Genomic DNA, 12,657 nt, shown 5'->3' on the forward strand with positions numbered 1-12,657 from the left:
TGTTTGCACATGTTAGATACTGTATATCACAGTGCTCTGAGGTTTGTTACAAACTGTAAAGCCCTCACTCATCATTATACTCTTTACTCCAGGGCTGGGTGGCCATCTTTGACTATGCGTAGGCTCAGTCACTGGCATTTGTTTATTTATAAAGCCATTTTGGGTAAACTATCATCGTTCATTGGCACTTTGATTGCTCAGAGATTTGACTGTAGTTATAGTCTGAGATCGCAATATTTGGTTTAATTGTCTGTCCCACGTGCACAGACTGAATTGGGAAAGAAATATTTTAAGGTCTCTGCTCCCCTCACTTTGAACGGCCTGCAAGATGTATTGAAACTGGGGGTTTTGGTCCCTATGTCTGGTTTTAAAGGTCTCATAAGTACAGTGGTGAATGAATTGGTTGGTACTTGTTGATGCCTGTAGGTATTTAAATAATTTATATTTTAGTGAGTATCTTTTATGTTTGTGTTTTTTATGTCCTTGCTGTTCATTGTTGTGTTGTAATTTTTATGCTGCCGTCTTGGCCAGGTCTCCCTTGAAAAAGAGATCACTGATCTCAATGGAACTAACCTGGTTAAAAATGTGTAAAACGTTGGTATTATAATGCCTTCGGAAAAGTGACATAATATTCACAATCATTTTCACTAGTCCATACCCATTGGTAGCTTTGTCACCTTCTACCTATGCCAATCCTCAATGCCTATGTGCAGTTTCACATAGATTGACCATGTCAGTGAGTAGAAAAACGTGGGACAGACAGAATGACTGACTGACAGAATGACACACTGACCATACCATGACTTAGTCATACCAAAAATTAGAAAAAACAAACAAACATTCAGCCACAGCGATCGGTCGCATTTTAGCCATTTTTAAACATTTTTCTGTTAATATAGCGCCACCCAGTTGCCAATTAGAGTTAAATTTCTCCAGTCACCTTGAGGCGTCCTGTTCTACATATCTACCAAGTTTAGTAATAATCGATATGGCGGGGTGTCGGTGGCTTAGTGGATAGAGCAGGCGCCCCATATACAAGGCTGTTGCCAGGTTCGAGTTCAGCCTGTGGCCCTTTGCTGCATGTCATCCCCTCTCTCTCTCTCTCTCTCTCTCTCTCTCTCTCCCCTTTTCACACTTGGCTGTCCCATCCATTAAAGGCAAAATGCCCAAAAACATATCTAAAAATAAATCAATAAATCAATATGGCGGTTAGGCCTAGATAAGAAATTAGCTCTCTAGCGCCCCCATTTTGTTTGATTGGGTCAATAATAGAGGGGTCCCCTGAGAGTATGTGTGGTCATATGCCTACAAAGTTGCGTGGTGATCGGTGAAACCCTTGAGATGTTATACACCTTTATGTGATGAGCCACGCCCTCCGCAATATTCATTGCCTTATAGAAGCTCAGTTTTAGTGAGTTTTCCAACTTGCCAAGGGGGAACTTGCGATATTGGTCCGTAGATTATGTTCACCGAGTTTCATGCAGATCGGTCAAACGGAAGTTATGGGTTTTTGAGGCAAATTTGTTCCTCATGAGGAGAGGCATCTCTGTGCAAAGTTTCATGTCTCTATAACATACGGGGCATGAGATACTGTATGCCCATTCAAAGTTTGCAATTTCAATCGGTTGCTATAGCGCCCCCCTTTGGCCAACTGATGTTTCATTCGCATCCTCCCATGACCCTCTACCACTGTGCCAAATTTCACATGGATTGACCAAGTCAATCAGGAGAAAAACGTGGAACAGAGACACAGACAGACACATCCACAAAAAGAGTTTTCGTCATTATATAGTAAGATTATCAGCCTATAAAATAAAAGGGCAAAAATAGATGCAAATTCTTTTTGACTAATTAATTAACTAATCATTTTAGGTGCACATAGTTCAGTTTATGATGAAACGTGATAAGTTCTTACAGAATCATGCATACAAAATGTTTAATTTGTTAATAACACTATTGCCTACATATATTCATCATTCAGTAAGGGTTCTTAGGATGACAGCAGGTCAGCGTGGGGATGTCATTATCCCCCCCACAATGCGGCTGGCACCACTCCAGCTACCAGTCCACGCTCCATATATATTTGTCAATGTCAATGTCAATGTCAGCTTTATTTATATAGCACCTTTAAAACAGCCAACGGCCAACCAAAGTGCTTTACAGTTAAAATAAGCAAAATCAACAACACACAAAAAACATTTATACAGTGAAATATAACAAAGGTAAAAGACCCAATAGAGGTGACTGTACTCAACCAAAGACCAAGGTGAACAAGTGAGTCTTAAGCAGTGATTTAAAAGTGGAGAGGCTATTCGCCGTCCGCACAGTGGATGGTAATGCATTCCACAGAGTGGGAGCCGCGACTGCAAAAGCTCGATCCCCTCTAGTTTTTAAGAGTGATCGAGAAACATCCAAGACCATCTGATTCGCTGATCTGAGGGCTCTGGAGGGCTGATGCAACTTAATAAGGTCAGATAGGTATTCCGGAGCCAGCCCATTCAGAGACTTAAAAACAAATAAAAGAATCTTAAAATCAATCCTGTACCTAACCGGAAGCCAGTGAAGTGAAGAGAGCACTGGAGTTACATGCTCGTGTTTCTTTGTCCCAGTTAGGAGACGAGCTGCTGCATTTTGAACAAGCTGCAGGCAGTTAAGCTCTGACTGCTCAATGCCGACATACAGGGTGTTGCAATAATCTAACCGAGAGGTAATAAAAGCATGGATAACTTTTTCAAGGTCTTTCTGGCTTAGATAGGGTTTAACTTTGGCTAGAAGCCTCTGCTGAAAAAAGCTAGACTTGACCACTGAGCTGACCTGTTTGTCTAGCTTAAAAGCACCATCAATAATCACACCAAGATTCCTAGTGTGGGATCCCATGTAAGGTGCTAGTGGGCCCATGGAGCTGGCAAGGACCTGAACCAGATCAGGGCGACCAAACAGGACAACCTCTGTCTTGTTTTCATTCAGTTTTAAGAAGTTTAAGTCCATCCATGTTTTAATGTCACTTACGCAGTTTAGCACGGCCTGAAGGGAATCTTTGGAAGGAATCTTTAACGGCAAATACACTGTTTTAAATAGTATGATTTAAACCAACTTAAAACAGTGCCTTTTATACCTACACAATGCTCTAGGCGTGACAGGAGAATTGTGTATATATATTTGGTCCGGGCGGGGGCTTGAACCGGCACCCCTCCGGTTCCCAAGCCAAGTCCCTATGGACTGAGCTTCTGCTGCCCCATCCCTACAAGGACCATCACTGAGACCAACAAGCTGATTCACAGTACAGCAACAGTAATCATGGAGATGCTTGGATACAAGACGGACATGGTACATAAGAACCAGTACCCTCCATGGAAGAGACGGTTGGAGGCCAAGATAAAGGCAACACAGAGAGAAGTTAGCCAACTAGCAGAGCTACACAGAGGTAACATGGTGAATAAAGGGGCATCAAGGAAATACAACAAGCTCTCCATTCCTGAGGCACTCAAAACTGCCAAACAAAGACTAAAAATCTGGCCACCCAGCTGAAGAGATACACCAAAGAAGTAGAAGCCAGGAACAGGATGTTCTCCACTGAACCAGCCAAGGTGTTCTCTCAGTGGCAGGGAAATAACAGCAGGTCAGACCCAAAAAGAGATGCAAACATACTGGAAGGGCATATGGGAAAGAGAGGCATCACACAAAACTGATGCCAATGGCTCGTGGACCTAAGAACTGGCCACAGCAACCTCCCTGAACAGGAACCAGTAACCATCTCAATGGCAGACATCCAGGAAAGAGTGTCAAAGATGAAGAGCTGGACAGCACCGGACCCTGATATGATCCATACTGGCTGAAGAAGCTAACTGCACTCCACGAACACCTAGCAACACAGCTGCTAAGGGATGGGACCCACCCAGAATGATTGACACTGGGCAGGACAGTCCTGATTATGAAAGACCCCCAGAAGGGAACCATCTCATCCAACTACAGACCAATAACCTGTCTCTATACAACATGGAAGCTCCTGTCAGGCATCATAGCAGCTAAGATAACTAGGCATATGGTCCAATACATGAGCAAGGCACAGAAAGGAATTGGCAGTAACACCAGAGGAGCCAGGCACCAGCTACTGGTCGACAGAGCAATCGCCCAAGACCGCAAGAGCGGGAAGACCAACCTGTGCATTGCCTGGATTGACTACAAGAAAGCCTACGACTCAATGCCACACACATGGATACTGGAATGTCTGGAACTATACAAGATCAACAGATCACTAACTGCCTTCATAAAGAACTCCATGGGAATGTGGAAGATGACCATAGAGGCCAATTCAAAGCCGTTTGCCCAAGTCAACATCAAATGCGGCATATACCAAGGGGATGCACTGTCACAACTGCTGTTCTGCATAGGCCTGAATCCCCTCAGTCGGATCAACAAGAGTGGCTATGTGTGAGGGCTGACATGTAGGGTGAGAGCACTGCCCTCTGTAGGTAGGGTCAGAGAGAGTTTCCTGCCTTTATAAGGACAGGTGTGGGCAATTAGTACCTCTTTGTCTGAATCTAGTAGATGTGTGGTAGGATTGCCTGGTTTGGGCAGGTAAGGGAGATCCTGGGAGAAACATTGTTTGTATTGTTTGAGTTGAAATCTAATGAGGTTTCTCATATTTAGGTGTAGTAGAGCTGTGTCCTGACTGATCTTGGCTGATGTATGCTCTGTAACTCCATGTTGAAGAGGTGACCATAGATAACTGCAATTGTTTGGTTGTCTGTAGGCCTATCATTAATAATATAATAATTTAATCCTTTAGGGAATTCAGCCCTTGTCTCCTCCTTGTAGGAGCCAGAGTAGTCAGCCTGCTGATGTTCCCAGTGTCTCTTTTAATCAGGGCCTCAGAGTGAGCAAGGTAACCTAAACTGGTGGGGTAATGTAGGAGGGTCAGTCCCTCCAAATTATTTTTGCCAGTTGAAACGATTTAGACCATGTCTCCCTTATTGCAGACTAAGTGCCAGACTGCTGCTTTGCCTGAACCAGTCCATCTACATTGTCTAGCCTAACTCGGCTACCATATTGAATTGGATTCAACCTTAGCTTTACTGTGAACTGTCCAGGATTTGTACAGGTATTGTGACAATTAACTCCTACACTTTCAATAACTGTATGAAGTTATGACTTTTACACCATTGTGAACTGAACAAACTGAGATTCACCTCTTGTTTTTTTTAATTTTTTTTTTTTTTATAGGCAGAATCTCCCCGTGGTAAGAACCCTGCCTATTTACTTGCTTCCAACAAATACTGGTGTTCTATTTTACATTGGAGTTTGCACTTTTTAGATAGTAATTGTTTTATCTATTTATTATAGTTAAATAAAAATGTGTCCTAAACTTAGTTGTTTTCCTCTTTTCTCAGGTCTCCAGCAATAAAAATCTTATTATTAAATAAATATTTTAATGGTGAACTGAATGCACATGTCCTGCTCTCCTTGAACCTATAAAGTTGTATTGTGTCAACACGTATGAAGTTGGGGCCTATAATGACCCTTAGGTTTATATAGACATTGCATTGGTTTTAAATACTGTGTCTGACCACATATGGATACCAATTCCGAAGTGGAGTAACAATCAGCCACCTGCTCTACATGGATGACATCAAGCTGTACCCCAAGAATGAATGAGAAATCAACTCACTGATCCACACCACCAGGATCTACAGCAAGGACATAGGGATGTCACAAGTGTGGCCGGATGGTATCAAAGAGAAGTAAGATGATCAGAACTGAGGGAGTTGACCTACCAGAGGGCAACATAGGAGATATCCAGAACAGCTACAAGTACCTTGGGATCCCACAGGCTAATGGAAATCATGAGGAGGCTGCAAGGAAGTCGACCACAACCAAGTACCTCCAGAGAGTAAGGCAAGTCCTGAGAAGTCAGGGTCTGAGGCAGGGTCTTCATTTAGGATCCTTGCTGCTTGAGGGTGAAACTTTTCCCAAGCCTCTCAATGCTGGCCTAATATAATGGGTACCTTCCTTGGATTTGACCTCAACAGGGAGAAAAGGCAGTTATCCAGGTGGTTAGCCTATTTAACGATTCTCCTGGCCTTATTTTTGCAGTGTCTGGTGCAAGCATCCTTTAGGTAGAGCAGGCCTATAGTATAATCAGTGTGTTATATAATTTACATTGAAAAGTTAAAATGTGTACCTCAATGCTGATTAAGCATTCACACTATTGTGATGCAAATCTTGATTCTCTTATAATTTCAGGATTCTTTCATATGTTTTTGGACTTCTGCATACTCTCAGCTAACTGTTCAAATATCAACATGTACAGTTCATTAAGGAAATGTATGCATGCATTTAACTCTTTTCTACCATTTAAATTTATTAAAATTTAGAAGCTTTTGAACCATATGGAGAGAATCTTCAAATCTTCTCAAACCTACTCCACAACTGTTACAATCCCAGTTCACATTTAATGCTTTTTTTCATACATTTTCTGAGTTTCTGGGTGTGAATTGACCTGCTTAGACTGGGTAATATCACTAGTGATATCACCCACTCTAATTTGTCTCTGTCTATTTGGTCTTCTTTTGGATGATGTGTCCATTAAAGCAATAGGATTTCCTGTTTTTGAATTTTCAGCAACAAGGGATCCCTTTCCTGTCCCATTAACTGTAATGTTACCTCAGATCATTGAGTTTTGAAATAAAACCCAAATGGAGAGATTTTTAAAATTGTGTTTTCTCAGTTGCTTTTTTACTTTATCCATACAATGACATGTCTATGTCTTCAGCAAAGTTTTTGCAATACAACTTAAGTTTTCAAATTTGGATGTCTTTTTCAAATGAATGTCATCCTGGCTCCCCCTTGCTGTTATAACTAGTGATTCACCACTTTCACACAGAAACCCGGATGATGCTAATTAGCTGATTAGACCTTTATGAGTTTCTGCCTGTGTCTGATTGGTGCATCATCATCATCTGTTTTTGGGATCTCTGTTTCTACTATTTTAATTAACAGATTCAAACCTTCAGGTGTCTCAGGTTTAAAACTACCTTGGTCACACATTCACACAGTTACATAGTCTTACACACACACACACACACACACACACACACACACACTTGCTTTTTTACACAGAGCCCGTATAAAAGAAGGTAACCTAGACAAACCATCATGAAATCATATATCACTGTAAATCTTATACCATAATCTATAATATAATCTAGTTTACATTTTCATGACACATTTAGGGCCTTATTTAGATGGTCTAAAACGCAAAGCGCCAGGCTTGCAGCGCATGGGCGTGTTCCAGTCACTTGCTAATAAATAAATAAATAACAAGATAAAAATAAGGCTGAGCACGGAAGAACCAGAGAGGAAACACCATCACATGGAGCCGTCTGCCCCTGGCAAACCGGCCACCCTCCACTCCACCAGGGGAGAGTGGACCCCAAGCCAGCGCCACAGAACCAGCGGCTGCCCCACTGGTTATACCTCCGACCGTGGCAGCTGTCACACAAACCGCTGCTGAAAATTATACATTTTGATACAGGTAGGCTATATACATATTGCAAAACTCTGTAAAAGTACACCAAAGCATATTTTCGTTTCCAAATATTTATTTGAAAACGTAACCATTCATACGGTCAATATAAAACATTTTGTTAGTAATAAAAAACANTTAATTAATTGACGTGAGACACTGAAGAGGTTGTCTCCTATAGTCTGTAATTTTTTATTTTTTTATCATAACTTCTGGGAAATTACTCAAAAGTAGAACATGCTAAAAGTAAATACAATAATAGGCTAAATAGTATCTAAGCAATAAATAGTGTCTGAACAATAATAAATATTATCTAAGTTATCTATTAGGCTACCATTCCACTCTGTAAATAGATTTTAAAATTTCAATATGATTTTAATATTATTTTCATTATTGTTATTATTGGTTTTACTTTTTAGTAGTATTGTATTGTCTGAGGATGACTCATGTTTTGTATTGTCTGAGGATGACTCATGTTAGTAACTATCTACAGTAAAAAAGAAACAAACAAGCAAATTATTCAGTAGATCTATCTTTTTACAACCCTCAGCTTGGCAACATCAATTGGTGGTGTCCCGTCACTACAGCGTCTGTGATGTTGAGGCTTTCCTTGCAGATCGTGAATGACCAGTCTTGTCTCATCTATCTGTGCATTATTTAAGTATTATTTATTTATTTAAGGATTTCACACCATTTCGACAATACAGTAAAAAAAAAAAAAACATGAAAGAAAAAAATATAACACTGGTAAAAGTAAAGGTGCTGAGTAGAGGCAAGAGACCCAGATGGGCCTATATGTGGCCTCAACTCCTGAACTTCATTAGAATCAAACAACACAAGCCAAACGATTAAATTAAACATAACAAGCCAAAAGCATATTGAAATAAATTAATTAACGCAATTTTCATAGTATTAAGATATTAATAATGAAATAATAATAACAACAAAGACAATAATTACAGCAACAAAAGCAAACAACTACTATGATAATAACAATATTAATAATGACAATAACAAGAATAATAATAACAATAGCAGTCAGTGCGTTTACGTGGACAGTTTTATTCCCTTTTCATTCGGAATGAAAGTTCATTCCTATTAAAAGTGATCTTGTAAACACCTTATTCGGATTGAAAATGGCTAATGCGATTGAAAATTCATTCCGATGTAAGGGGTTGGAATATTCCGTTTCTAATTCCGAATGAAAGAATTTCTCTCACTTGTATACACTCATTCCTCTTTAAGTTCATTTCGGTCTTTCTGCGCATGCTCATTTCCTTGCCCTTCTGGCGTGATGACGTATATAGCGCGCATAGCAACGGGCTGAGATAGTCACTCACCAGTTTCCATTCGCCAAAGCACGGTCTTCTATCTCCCTTCTTCGACCTTCTACCTCCCTTCTCCTCCTCAACAGACGAAGCATTAGCAGAACAAGGTTGTTGTTGTACTGCTGCTTCAAGAATATAAGCAAAACAAGCCTGAAAAAGGCACTAACTCCCAAATTCCACCAGATACGTGTTGGTTGCGTCTGCGCTCCGGAACGGCAGCGAAGCTGATGCGTTTCAATTCTAGTCAATGTGTGTGCTTCCACCGGCTGCAGTTGTGCTGCGTTCTGGCTCCGTCACAGATGCGGCGGTCTGGAGCCCTCCGCAACAGATATGCAGAACTTCTATTTTTGCCGGACGCCGGGGCACAACGCAGCAATTCAGCACAGAGCAGAACGTGCGGGGCAGGAAGTTGTGCACAGAAACAAAATAAAACATCCGGTTAATTTTCAAAATAAAATACACAGTGTTCACAGCGGATCATATTTCCCTGCACTACACCTTGAAAACTACATAATGGGCAGAGGCAGGCCTGAAGTCAACAGGTCAGAGGTTTTCAGGCGTCATTTCACCCCGTTGACACCATGGACGAGGAGATATTTATCACGGAGGTGCACCGAGATGTCTTCCGGCGGAGCTGCACCACTCCGCACAGCAAACGCAGCCGGTGGGTGTTGACGGACGGCGGAGCACGCAGCGGATAACCAGCACTGCCGTTCCGCAACGGACACGCATCCAGTGGAATTCCGCCGTAAGAACGCCGTCGTCAAGCATCTTGTTATCTGGCGTGAGGACTACAGTGTTTTCTTCCGGTAAAGGTAAACACGTAACATCCGGCCTGCCCCCTATCCAATCAGAAACCTTCCCTGCCCCAAACCTTGCGCTGACCCGAATAAAGGCGATTAAACTGATCTCCTGTGTAAACCCTCATTCGGAATGAATATTTCCCATGTAAACTACCTGGAAAGACTTAAATTCCAAATTATTTCATTCAGATTTATTTCATTCTGAATGAGAAGCCATCATGTAACAGCACCCAATAACAATAATAATAACAATAACATCAATAAACAATATAAATATTAATTAATCAAAATGTATCTAATTCATTTATCGAGCAAAGTATATTTAAGTCTTGATTTAAGTAGTGAAATAGATGAGCAATTTGTAATTATAGAAGGTTTTAAATTCCATATTGTGGGACCTCTGAATCTTATGCTGAACTGACCTAATGTTGTGCAGGAGAAACTACAATAAATGTTATTTGATTGCCTGGTAGGGTAAGAATGAACTATGGAGTTTGACATGAAAAAGTTGTGAAAAACAACAGGAAAAGAATCAACATTGTGAGTACAGTTGAACATAAAAATACATATCTGGTACACATTAATATCAAAAATAGAGGAGTTGTTTAAAAGAGGAGCAGATGGTTCATAAGTATTCACACCCTTTGCTATGACACTCAAACTTAAGCTCAGGTGCATCTGATTTCCACTGATCATCGTTGAGATGCTTCTACAACTTGAATGGAGTCCACCTGTGGTTAATTCAGTTGATTGAACATGATTTGGAATGGCACACACCAGTCTATATAAGGTCTCACAGTTGACAGTGCATATCAGAGCAGAAACCAAGAAATGAAGTCCAAGGAATTGTCTGCAGACCTCCGAGACCGGATTGTGTCAAGGCACAAATCTGGGGAAGGATACAAAAGAATTTCAGCAGCATTGAAGGTCCCAAAAAGCACTGTGGTCTCGATTATTCGGAAATGGAAAAGGTTTGGAACCACCAGGACCCTTCCTAGATCTGGCCGTCCGACCAAGCTGAGTAACCGGGGAAGAAGGGCCTTGGTCAGAGAGGTGAACAAGAACCCAATGGTCACTAAGGTGGAGCTCCAGTGTTCCCTTGCGGAGAGAGGAGAATCATCCAGAAGGTCAACCATTGCTAACGCACTCCACCAATCAGGCCTTTATGGAATGTTTTTCTGCTGCAGGAACTGGGCGACTAGTCAGGATAGAGGGTAAGATGACAGCCGCCAAATATAGAGAGATTCTTCAAGAAAACTTGCTCCAGAGTGCTCTGGAACTCAGACTAGGGCGTTGATTCATCTTCCAACACGACAATGACCCGAAGCACACAGCCAAGATAACAAAGGAGTGGCTTCAGGAGCAGTCTGTGAATGTCCTTGAGTGGCCCAGCCAGAGCCCAGACTTGAATCCAATCGAATATCTCTGGAAAGACCTAAAAATGGCTGTCTACCAATGCTGCCCATCCAACCTGACTGAGCTTGAGAGGATCTGCAGAAAAGAATGGGAGAAAATGCCCCAAAACAGGTGTGCCAAGCTCGTAGAGACATACCCAAGAAGACTTGAGGCCATGATTGCTGCCAAAGGTGCTTCAACAAAATATTAAGCCAAGGGTGTGAATACTTATGTACCTATTATGTTTAAATGTTTACATTTTCAATAAATTTACACAAATGTCTGAAAATATGTTTTTACTTTGTCATTATGGGATATTTTGTGTAGATTTTTTAAAAGAAAACTGGGGTGTGAATACTTTCTGGTGGCACTGTATGAGAGTGTCAACAGACTACTACTAAAGACTACTAAAGAGGATATCCTTCTAATATTCCATAGGATTTCATAATTTTCTCTGCACACCGGTTCAATATGGTTTTTCCATGTAAGGCCGTCATCAACAATAACACCTAAAAATTTAGCGTATGAGACCTGTTTAATTTCTGTGTCATTGATAAATAATTTAGAGTCTTGTTTTTAGTATTTTTTATTTTTATGCCTGAAAATCATATAATTTGATTTCTTGACATAAACCATCTTGAGGTTTGTGCAAGTAGTCTGCCGGGGGACCCCCTATAATACACNAGATATTAATATATTATTATTAATTATAATATTATTACTTTAATTAATGTTGTTGTAAGCTACTGTCATTACCGTCTGTCCTGCATCTCTCTCTGTCTCTGTCTCTCTCTCTCTATCTCATTGTGTCATACGGTTTACTGTTAATTTATTATGTTGATCTGTTCTGTACAACATCTATTGCTCGTCTGTCCGTCCTGGAAGAGGGATCCCTCCTCAGTTGCTCTTCCTGAGGTTTCTACTGTTTTTTTTCCCAGTTAAAAGGGTTTTTTTGGGGAGTTTTTCCTTATCCGCTATGAGGGTAAAATATGAGGAGGAGAAAAGCAACATTAGAGAAAAGGCCAACACCGTGGCAGCTGCAGGAGAAGGAAACATGCATGGCAACGCATAACAGGATGAACAATGTTTAGTTTTAGTTTAGATTAGTTTATTTGCACATAATGTTAAAAACAGACAGTATAACATTTACAAGATTAAAAAAAAGAAAAGTGCCGGAGAGGTTAGAAGCCACTTAAAGCTTATCAAAGAAATTCCCCTGTCAAAACATCAATGAAATCACATAATAGAGAAGAGAGAAAAAAAAAACGGGTCAGGAAGGAAGAAATAGAGGACGAGAGAGGGAAAAATCAAGACAAAACAAGGTAGCAAATAACATTATGTGTAGGTTAAATTACTCATCACTGGTTCAAGTAGCTACAGTACCTGTACCTGTACGTCTGACACTGATCACACCCTTGAATGCCATGAAATCAATGCTGCGCAGATGAATTGCGTGTATTACAATTATCATCTAATATCATTGCGTCTGATAAATTGGTCTTCTTTGTCATAATGTTATATGCTACAATAAAGCTTAAAGCTGACGCCACAATTAAATCATATCAACACCAAACTGATAGTCTGAATAAAATCATCCTGATATTGA

General features: G+C 40.6%; 1 long non-coding RNA gene across 1 annotated transcript; it reads left to right on the top strand.

Annotated features, from left to right (window-relative positions):
• Positions 1-2,260: 2,260 nt before the first annotated feature.
• LOC126406136 (uncharacterized) lies at positions 2,261-6,995 on the top strand. Its single transcript, XR_007571651.1, has 3 exons — positions 2,261-5,101; positions 5,224-5,239; positions 5,391-6,995. It is a non-coding gene; the product is annotated as an uncharacterized LOC126406136 (long non-coding RNA).
• Positions 6,996-12,657: the final 5,662 nt, after the last annotated feature.

Source organism: Epinephelus moara, chromosome 18 (genome assembly GCF_006386435.1).
Source record: "Epinephelus moara isolate mb chromosome 18, YSFRI_EMoa_1.0, whole genome shotgun sequence".
Classification (NCBI taxonomy): Eukaryota; Metazoa; Chordata; class Actinopteri; order Perciformes; family Serranidae; genus Epinephelus; species Epinephelus moara.